The sequence below is a fragment of the Rhipicephalus sanguineus genome, chromosome 10, assembly GCF_013339695.2.
Source record: "Rhipicephalus sanguineus isolate Rsan-2018 chromosome 10, BIME_Rsan_1.4, whole genome shotgun sequence".
NCBI classification, from domain to species: Eukaryota; Metazoa; Arthropoda; class Arachnida; order Ixodida; family Ixodidae; genus Rhipicephalus; species Rhipicephalus sanguineus.
Genome location: NC_051185.1, coordinates 47,126,761 through 47,138,139, shown reverse-complemented (window position 1 = coordinate 47,138,139; position 11,379 = coordinate 47,126,761).

Below are 11,379 nucleotides of genomic sequence, written 5' to 3'. Positions count from 1 at the left end.
CCAGTCTAGCGCGCTCCCATAGTAGACGGCACAGCACCTCTACAGTCGACAGCGTAGAACTATGTGGCGGTCCCAATATCGCTGGCGCCGGGGCGCCGATGTTTCCAACTCCGGCGGTGGGGTGTGAACGGCGCGGGGTTCATCGGATCGACGGCGGCTGCGGCGACGGCGTGGAGCAATGTTATCGATTTGAACTTTATACGGAACATAACGGCGACGCTGAAAACCTGCCTGGAGGGTCCGTATAATGTTTATCACAATCAAAGCATATACAAATACCGTGGAAGCGGGCTCGCCTTTTTTTTTCTTGAGCTGCATCGTTGTCCCTGTAAAGAGTTCGTTCGCAGGAAGAATCAAATAAACTGCCGCTTTCACCATTGGTTTGGGTCTCGCCTTCACCTACCGTTCTTACAGGCCATATATCCTCGCCACATATTTCTTCATAAAGTACGCGTACTAGATACACTAAGCGTTGAGCCTATCAATTTCGCGCTTGTCGGCTACACCTGTTATCTCCGCTTGCGAAGTCGGAAACCCACAAAATGGAGCGAAATCTGCTGATCGCGCGCGATAGTCATGCGAGACGAGGAAGCACGAGTGGGCGACTGCATTGCAAAGCAGCGTGAGAGACAATTCACAGATGATATTTCTCGCATACGGACCAATCGAGTGTATATGCCCTAATGACGTCAGGTGAATCACCGTTCTGGCGTCACGATGTGGGCCAAAAAGACGAGAAACGCCAAGAGAAAATAACGCGCTTGGTTTGGTATTTACAGAGGCTGTTTTGGGGCCCCTTAAAAAGACAGGGCCTGCAAACACGGGACACAAGAGAGTAGTGAAGACACGAGAAACGCCGCTAACAAGTGAAAAGTAATACTGCGGCCGAAGAGAAGGCGGACACAAATACATATCTGCGCATTCCCAGGCAAGAGGCGATACCTATCAGTCAGGTGCGCCTGGTGGTCTACGTGAGAGATAACTATTCGATCTCTTGACTTCTCTCTTGTGTCCATGTTTGCACGTCGTGTGCTTTTGACATGAATACCTACCAACTATCTCAGCTATCTGTTTTTCTCAGCTTTTCATTGCCTTTAATTCTATATTTGTTTATCGATTTACTGGAGTAAGAATTAAAGGAAAAACAAGTGTACTAACGCGTCAACATATATTACTTATCTATTTTATATATCTGTGCAAGGTGTACTAGGTCCAAGGCTCCACGAATATGCTATCCAGCGACTTGGGTCGTCGCCCTTTAAGGCTGGAGGACGCCGCAGCGTTGAGTTCAGGCAGTACTCGTGAGACTTCTGGAAGAGAGAAAGATACAAGTTCCGGGAAGCTATTATCGATGTGTCCATCTATAGGAGATGACCATTCAGTGTTGCCAGGTCAGACAAAACAGTGCAGCGAAAAGCCCAGAAACTGTAGTACAAACGTAGCCGAAGACAAACAGAGCGAAATTATTTGTAGCCAACTATAGCCATTCTTATGGTACATTCGACTGGGCGCGGCCACGCTCTGACTCAGATTGCTCCGACACCTGGGAAGCTCGCGATCGGAAACGGCGAAATCTTGTCCGAGCCGGAGGTACAGCGTCTCGCTGGAGCAACCAGAAACCTAAAGCGGAAGTACGTAGTTCGAGACGTAAAAACCTTGTGAAACTGCTAACGTGCTGATAATAAGGAAAAACAAAGTATTGTACTTTTGTCTTTTGTAGTTTATTTTGTGGCATTTATTTCATTTCATTGCTTTCCTCCTTCTCGGTATATGTCCGGACTGCGCTTACAACATAATTAATGACTTTAGGAATCCTTTTCGGGGGGCCGAACAGTTCATCAAACTTGTCTTCGCAAAGGCTACGGATGTCGTCGGAGCCGCTGCTGCTGCTACCGTCGTCGTCGTTGGCTTCCATGACAGAAAGAGCACCGATGGCATGGCTAAAGCCTTCGCGTACCGTTTCTTCGGCATGCTTCGTGTAGCGTGCGTCCTTGAAGGTTGCGAAGCAGCGTACTGAACACGGACGGCGCTCGCACAGAATTTCTGCTACTAACGTCGCAGCGGACAACGCACTGACGGAAATCGTCAAACTCACGTGACCGGAGCTGTGACAGATCTCGGTCACGCTCCGACTTCAAAGTGAGAGCGCCTCAGAGTACTCTGAGATGGAGCGTGGTACTCTGAAAGAAACAGCCGAACGTATTCAGACGCTCGATTTCGACCAGCCGAACGTGACGCGCGTCGCGAGAGCGCTCTGGAGCGCTCGAAAACGACCAGTCGAATGTACCATTATTTGCGGTTTTATTTGTACATACCCTTTGACATTCGACAACTAAAATTCCTTTTTGTACGAGCCGTCGTTCGTGTGTGAAAACAGCTTGTGTTCAAGAAGCTTGAAGTTCTTATATTCAGGCGTTCTAAGGCAAACACCGAACGTTAATTCAACAAACAAAAGATAATGAAATTCCGCAAGCTCCGTCTCATCATTCCCTTGCTCTTGAAAGGTTACCTTCCAATGCGAGGTCTTCCATAGGGCCAGTTATTTGCAACTCTCCAGTATTTTTACGCATGAAGCAAAATGGGCTCAGGGTTTTTTTTTCTTGTGCTTTCCTTGACAAATTTTGTTATCAGAGCCACCAGCCTTTGCCGCCTGCCTTGTGAACACTCAGTTATTGTGTCGAATTAAGTTTAGCGCCGCCAAATAAACAAAAAGCCGACTTGATCCTGTATAACGTAATATTGTTGCGGCAGTGCAGGACTCAGCAGAGGAAGCGTTCGATAATAGTTGTCGAGGCTTTACGCCCCAAAATGACATGATAATGAGAAACGTCGTAGTGTAGGGTTCTAGAAATTACGACCACCCGGGGTTCATAAACGCGCACCTAAACTAAGTACACTGGCCTCTATAGCATTCTGACTGCATGAAAATGCGGCCACCGCGGCCTGGTTTGATCGCACTAGCTTCGCGCCCGCAGTCGAGCACCATAACCAGTAGGCACCGCGGTAGCCAAGGAGGTACATAAAGTGTAAAACACTTTTCGGAAAACTTGATCCCGGCAACGCAGACCTCACGCAAATCACAAACGGTGAGCCCGAGCGTCGAAATCTGATATTGGGCAAAAAGCTCTTCATTCATGACCATACCAGGGTGCATGACGCATCATTCTTTTCAGCGTAGTCGACCTGGATTGTGTAGTTTCTAACCATACACCACTACCCGCGTTGCGCCGGCAATCTGATTAAAAGCAAGACCAACCGCTAGGGCATCGGCGAAATTACAGAAGGTTCCCATGAACGAAGGCGCGTCCTCAACTTATGCAAATACACATACAACTTCTTGGCCGCAAGCCCGAAATATCGGCCGACATCACGTGGTTCATAGGCTAGAGATCCGCCCAAAAGCGAATCTCTCTAGTGGCTGTGTTCGTTGCGTTGAGGCGCATTCCGTCCCTCTTATTTGTGTCGAGAGTTGTGAACAGTTGTGAAAGCTTCGTGACGTCAAAATAACATTGCAGAAGAAGATCCGAAAACAGCGGTCGCGCTGCTCGCCGAGCTCCAGCCAATCAGCGGTGGCTGAAATGGACAGTCCATTACAGGTGAACATCGAGAAGGGTTCCCCACGTGAATGGATGTATTTTATGTTCAGATTCCTCGTTCACGTTAAAAGAAAAGACAAACGGCGGCGCGCCGCCATTATTGCGCGGCGGCGGCGCCATGATCACACTCGGGACTTCGGCGGCGCACAGGTGTAGTCAGGACCCCCCTGAACCCACCGCGATTGACGCCAATGGCCCCTTATACATTCACGTTAGACGACTCAAATGAGAAAGCCATGTTATTTTTCTTCGCAGTCGATGTATTTATCCTGCCCTGCCACCCACCGAAATCTTTCCGCACGTAACATGGTTTTCCACTGCTTCCAGGATCGGACGCGCTGTCAGGTATTCTGAACCTGACCTGGTTTTGCACTGCCTCCGTGATCGGCACACGTTTGACCAAGCGACGACGTTATGTGATGAATTGTGACGTGACGTCATGTGTCGTCATAGCGACATCATGATGACCTGACTGATTTGGAGATCTGTGACGTCACGATGACGTTATATGGTGATTTCCTCGCGTGATTATAAAAAAGTCACAGTTTCGCCGCAACGGCGAAGCGGTGAATGCGATAGCAACAAAATGGAATGTGACGCGAAGAACGGAAACCAGCTCGAAATTTCCAGCGCGTCGCTCAAGCGCAAAGGACGCACGAAAGAACACACACAGGACGAGCGCGAACTATGATGCGTCACAGCTCGACACTTGAAGCGCACTGCTCAAACATAAAGCAGGACGCACGAAACGAACGAACAGGTACACACAAGAAGGAGCGCGAACTAACTGTCACAGTTGTTACTTATTTCTGTTTCAGCGCGCTCCTTTCGCAAACGCGGCCGCTGCAGCGAGCGAAGCGACCTTCGTATGCTCTGTGACTTCAGCGCGGACATCGCGGGGAAAGCACATGACAGACGACCCCGCGCTCCACGAACCGCCCCCCCCCCCTCCGCCCGCCCCCTTCTTTCCTCGGATAAGCGCACGAATGCGACCACGCCTTGTAGGGCGAAGAGAAACGGCGTTCGCAGGAGCGGGGCGAGCTGGCGGACGCCTTTAAGTGCGCCCGTTGCGCTCCTAGCGCCATCTCGCTGGTAATGAAGAAACGCTTATAAGCGCCTGCCGTCTCTGAGTATTGCGGTAAAGGGTGTGTATATAACGCTTGCCGTTATGTGGCATAGTGGTTAGAGCCACGCGCTGCGGATCGAGAAGTCGCTGGTTGGATTCCGCGCTTCGGAAGGTTTTTTCGAAATTATTTTTCTTTGGCACTTTTATATACATACATATATATATATATATATATATATATATATATATATATATATATATATATATATATATATATATACTTATTCATATACACAGCATGACGACGGCGACGGCAAAAATCAGCCGAGACTGTCCATATAATTGCTATCGCAATAATAATTTCCAACACTCGTGTTGGCGCCGACGCAGCGGAACGATATTCAATTTTAGCGATTGATGGGGCGTCTAAGTCTTTTTAAAGAACGACCTTTTTATATCGAATGAAATACTCTAACGCATATACACAAGCTAGAACTACAGTGCGTTGATGGGGATAGTATTCTCGTCACTCGGTAATAAAGATCACGTCCTTGTCTGGTAAAAGGTTGCTTCAGACAAAAGCAGTGATGTGAATTTCTTTCACGTGTGAGGACATTATTTACGTGTCTGTTATGACCCAAAACAAACAGAAAACTCCGCCTAATCTCTTGCCTCTTTCAGTGTGCTTCTTGCATTGCCTCTTTTGAAAAGTTGGACGAGGAAGCTGACGGGCAAGTGTTCCCTTGCCAAACATCCCCCCGCCCCCCACCCCCGCTTTCCGGTAATACGCCGATCAGACTTGTAGACGTTAGAGAAAATAAGTAACCGATTACAATCACAGTTACTTCCTTTAAAATGTAATTGATTACAGTCCCAGAAAAGCAACTGAGGAATTACATAAATGTAATCAATTACTTTTTCGTTACTTTCCTTCGATATGTTATTGCCGTCACAGAATCACACAAGTTTACACAAACTACAACGAATTACTGTGGTTTGCATTTTAAGTGCGAATGCACTTTATAAGCGACCCTGAATCCGCCGTCCCATAGCAACGGCGCGAGGAAAGGAGAGGAGCGCCTGTAGCAACGGCGCAGCGACGTCACACCCCACGTGACTGCGCGCGCTCCGCCTCCTCACCGCGGTTTGCGTGGGCGCGCGCCGGCTCCGCACCGCTCTTCTAGGTGGCATTGGGTGCAGTGCTTCGCCGCTCCTTCTCTCGCCGTTCGCTCTCTGTCCTCCCTGCGCCCCACTCTCCCGTCCGCTGGCTGGGCGCCTCTCGAAATGTGTGCTCGAGACGCCGCTGTGAAACGCCAACGGCGACCACAAGGCTGAGATTATGGCCGTCAGGTACAATGACAACACAAACACGTGCTGATGAATGTGTAAATAAATGGTTACGGTACAAATCCTCGTCTCGTCATTAATTTACGCCATTAAAATTACTGCGCCGTGTACTCTCGGCGCAAGAAATGCATTCGCATTTCCTCACGATTCCCTTCGGGGAGGTGGGGGCATTTTTTTGAGAAAAGGCTCTGGCTTGCGTGAAGACTGGGAGGCTTACTATGGTTTCTGCGAGAATGTTACACGTCGTTAACTTCCAACAGCCGTTATTTTACAATGTTGTCGTCAGTGTTTCTTGCATGTTTCCTCATTAGGAGGTGAGATGCTACGCTTATTACTCTCTCAACGCACGCGCTGAAGAGAAGGGTGGTATCAGAACGTAGGAACCCCCTGCGCACCAGCTTGTAGTTGCGCAGTGCTTCAATGCTAGTGTCCATGTCCACTATGAAGCTTCGCTCTTGCTAGCACTCGGGTAAGGCGTTCCAGGTAAGGCCATGGAAAAGGTGAAAAAATAGGCTCTGTAGGGACCCCCGTCTGACCGGACGGGGTCCCTTACATCGTGGTGGCATATTTTTCGGGACGAGAGCTGTCGTAGAAGACTGTTTACCACCTGATTGTGGAAAAAAGAGTAATTTATTACCGGTAATCAATTACAAGCAAATGTAATTGAATTACTCAGAACGTTAAAGTTTCCAAAAATTAATCGATCTAATTACAAAATCGCAAGAAAATTTAACTGATTACAGGTAATCGATTACTTGTAACGCGTTACGTACGCCTATGAATAACGTGCATGATATTAAGTGCGGAGAATCGGCGTAGCCAGAAATTTTTTCGCGGGGAGAGGGGGGGGGGAGGATTTCAACCATTCTTTACGTATGTTCGTGTGTGTGCTTGTATGTATGCGTGTATACCGGGTGTTCAAAGTTAAGGCTGTATGGCTTTCTTAAAACTCAGCACTGGGGAGACCATGAAAACCACCTGTGCACATAACTTATATATCCAGGGGGACAAAAAATGTGACAATAATTATTGCTCTCAGCCACCGAATTAACTAAGATTTAATAAATAACTTTTTAGTGACTGCAGCAAGCGGGCATGTCTGCATTGAAAAGCTGGAGGCAGACGCGTTTCGGCACAGCTCCACTTGGAAGAATTCTGCTAGCGCTTCTGTGCTCCGCGATATACCGCTGCAAAGTTTAATTGCGGCTTTCATGATTACGCATGCAAGGCAGTGAGGATCGGTCCACTGTTCCTCCCCGACTCGACGAACAGTGAGTGTTTGCTATCGCCAGCCGCTAGTAAAAGGGTAACCGTTATCATCATTGCCTGTGCCTACCACACTTCAGATTAAACGACGGACGCAACTGGCGCGGGACATCGTGGAGGAGATTTCCGCCAGTGTTGATTGTCCTGCATGCGTAACCGTGCAAACTGGAATTAAACTTCGCAGCGGGATATCTCGGAGCACAAACATGCTAGAAGAATTCTTCCAAGCGGAACTGTGTACAAAGGCGACTGCTTGCAGCTTTTCAGTGCAAACATACCGCTTGCCGTAGTCACTAAAAAGTTCATTGTTAAAACTTAGTCAATCGGGCTGCTGGCAGCGACAATTAGTGTCTCATTTCATGTCCCCCTGCATATATAAGTTATCTGCAAAGGCGGTTTTCACGTTCTTCGCAGTGCTGACTTTTAAGAAAACCATGAAGCATAACTTTGAACACCCTGCATGTACTGAAGCAAAATTTTAACACTACGCATAGGAGGAAAGAGGGGGGGGGGGAGCGTTCGAACCTACCACCTCCCCAACCCATTCACCCCTGGCTACACCGGTGACGCTGATCAATCGCCGTCTCACCAACGCGCCAGCCGCCATCTTACTAGGGGCAACAAGCAACCGCCAAGTCACAAACGCATAAGTGCTCCTCCTCACTTTTGCTACACGATGTTTTCTTGCCAATTTTTGCCGCGTGGCCTTGCGAACATTGAGTTGCAGGCTTTGAAGCGTAGATTACAGTTGGGTACGGGTTTTCCATGATAAATGAAAAGAGAAAAAAAGAAACACGGTTTATTCACTTCCCAGATGCTCACTCGGACACCGATTCATAACTGTATAAATCACTCCGAAGTTTTACTGACCAATTAACTAGTTCGTACGTGTCACATGAAGCGCTTTATACATCAAAAAGCCGGTAACTTCTCCTGTGTGCGTTAAGGAACTACAAATGTGTGTCGATATTTTTTTTCCCACAGCTATTGAGACATATAGAATTAAAGAAGTTCTGATGCAGGCGTAGTTGTTTTTTATGAGCTGGTTTGCGAATTGCACAGATCGAATACTGATGTTCCGTTTATAAGAAAGTGACAAAGTTTGTAAGAGCAATTCATACGGATATGCTGAAGTACGACTAGCGGTTTGTAACAAAGCATCGGCTCCAACAACACAGGCGTGATGCCGAACACCCAGAGGTTTTCTTTTTGTACGCTTTTACGTCCTACCGTGGTACCATTTTTAGACTACTTAAGTTACTGTTAACTGTTCCCATTATGTTCTAAACACAGTGATAGTCTAGCGCTCTCCCATAGTAGAGTGAACAGCAGCACCCTAAATCGGGTCACAAACACCACACCTCTATAGTCTACATATTATAGTAGAGCCTATAGTGCTCCGGATCCTCTCGGTTTATTTCAAACGAAGCTTGTTCTAACTCAGTAATTTTGGTGGTTGCTTCGTACGAGAAAAACCCGTCGCCGGCGAGCTTACAGAAATGCGGACCGGGAAATTGGGCCGGTAGCATGCGTATCTATATGCTCCGTTTTCCAATAATTCTCTCTCAATCGTCGGCTTGTCAGCGAAGGGCGGCATCGGCGCTGCGTCTTCTTTCTAGCGTGCGTCAGCATGTTAAGCAGCCCCGTAAAGAGCGCATGGCATGGTGGAATCCGTTTTCGCAAAACCAGACTTTTGCTTCGTGCAACCCTGCCTTTCCGGTTCACATGTTGTTCTGCAGAGGTCTTTCATTCTGCCGATTGTAAGACAATCAATGGCGAAGGAAAAGAAGATGGCTTTAGCCTTCTAGTCGTCTTAAGCGAATGCATAGGAGAGCGTGGGACTTCTTTTACTGCGGAGCTCCCAAAGCCGAGCTTGAACCTTGCTTCTGACGACACACTGCGTAAATTATCTGCTCAGAGTGACCTAATATCTGTGAAACTAGAAACCTTAAGCAATGCGGTCATAATTTAAAGCATGTACACCTCTTAGCTTTTATACACATAAATGTACATGTTTACATCGGAAATTTTAAAAGCATCTTCATCAGAAAAGTAGGGGTATTCCAACTGTGAAATTTCCAAATTAATTAAAAATTATGAGGATATACGAAATTTCTCTATCGAATGAAATTCCCCCTCTTTCTCCTCTCCAAAGGAGAGGAGAAAGAGGGGGAAGCGTAGGAGAGGAGAGGGAGATACATATCACGTACTGTCGCAGCGCATTGTCTTTAGGGAGCCTTCATGTGTGCACGCCCCCCTCCGTTTTTAAGACTGGTTACACACTACGACGGGACGAACGGGTGCCGCTATAAGGAGCTTCGCCCCTAAAAGTTACTCCAGATAAAGGCCCTGATTCGAATTCCTTTCATCTATGGGGACACATTAAAGGGACTGTCTACCGTCCTTCGTCACTTTTATGTGTTGTACTGCAAGAGAAAGCGTACCCTCTGAAGTGTCGAAACTTGCAGCGGTTTCTCTGGAAAGTGAGTAGAAAGTTTTAAAACAGAATTTTTCGATATGCGTTCGGTCTTCATCGATTGGGGTGAAACATGCCCACAACAGTGGTTGGTGGACGCGATGACGATTGTATTGCTGGTAAAAATCAGAACCGAAAGCACATGGGATTTCTGCACGATTACATTATTTTCGCTGAACACTAATGTAATGCATGTAACAGTCGTTCTCAGCGCCCTAGCGGTTAAATGAAGCCTTATACGATTGTAGAACACTTGTTTTGCTCTAATCGCAGTCTATGCGTTTATTTTAGCGCTGATGCCGCAATCCAAGCCAAGTCGATTCATCAAAAAGAGACGATAAATGCACGCATTCACAGCTCAGCACATGTGAGACATCCTAACGATACAGCGGCACAGTACGACCAGCGCGGAGGGCCGCATGGCATAGCGCATTAGTTGAAGCAGACGAAGTCGAAGACGGCGCCGCAAGCAGCGCCACCGGGCGCCTTTTTGGATACGTGAGAAAAAAAAAGCAAAAAATTACTCTTTGACGCAACAGAAAGCTGCCTCAATTGCGTAAAATACAATTTCAAGTTATACATGTTTGTTTTTAAACAAAATGAGTCTACCTGCGAAGATTTCTTGCCCCACCAGTAGATTGATCACATCGCTGTTGGGTGACGCTAGCGGTCATTCTTTCACGATTTCCAGCATCAAATTGAAAATATATATATTTTTTTATTGGGCAAGAGCATGCTCGTTGCCGCCGATGTGACGAAGGATCTTCTCATTTTCACCACAATCAGAAAATTTTTTCCGAGCGGTAGACAGTACCTTTGTGCCAGTGCAACGCTAAAAAAATAATAAACAGGGACGAATTTTCGCCTCAGCTTTTGCATTTTCCAGTGTGCTGACTCATCGAGTGCATTGAAAAGTTGGGGAAGGAAAAGACAAGTGCCCCCTTTACCCCCTCCCCTACCGCCACCTCCCCTCCCCTACCACCCCTATTCCGGTAATATGTCTACGAATAACGCGCATGATATAGCACGCGCAGCAATCGGTGTCTCACAAGGGGCACCAGACGCTATTTTACCAGAGGCAACAACAACCTCCAAGTTTAATGCGCAGAACTGTTCCTCTTCACTTTACCTATACTATATATTGCTGCCAATTATTGCTGTGCGGTCTTGCGAATATTGCGTCACAGGCTTTGAAGCGGTGATTACACTTCGATACAGATTTTATGAAATATCAAAAAGAAATAATAAACAAAGTATGTGCGTTGGCCGCAGGGCTGGGCATATATACTCAGAAAAGTATTCCTGAATACAGATATTGAAATACATTTGCTGGAAGCCTAAAATACAGGTGCTGAGATACATTTGTCTTTGACGTAACGGGATATTTCGGAGATACTTATGTAAAAAGAAGAAAAATACTATTCCGGAATACATATATAGGAATACAGAAAAAAGGATACAGATACTGGAATAATTTTCTACTACGGTGTGCTGATGTGCCGCAAGGACATTTAAAGGCAGCGTAATACTGTGAATATTGCATTGATACTTGCAATTCAGTTACATTGCTCGAATCACTAACGAACACCAGTGAATTTAGAAAGAAGTATAGATTTAAAATACACACA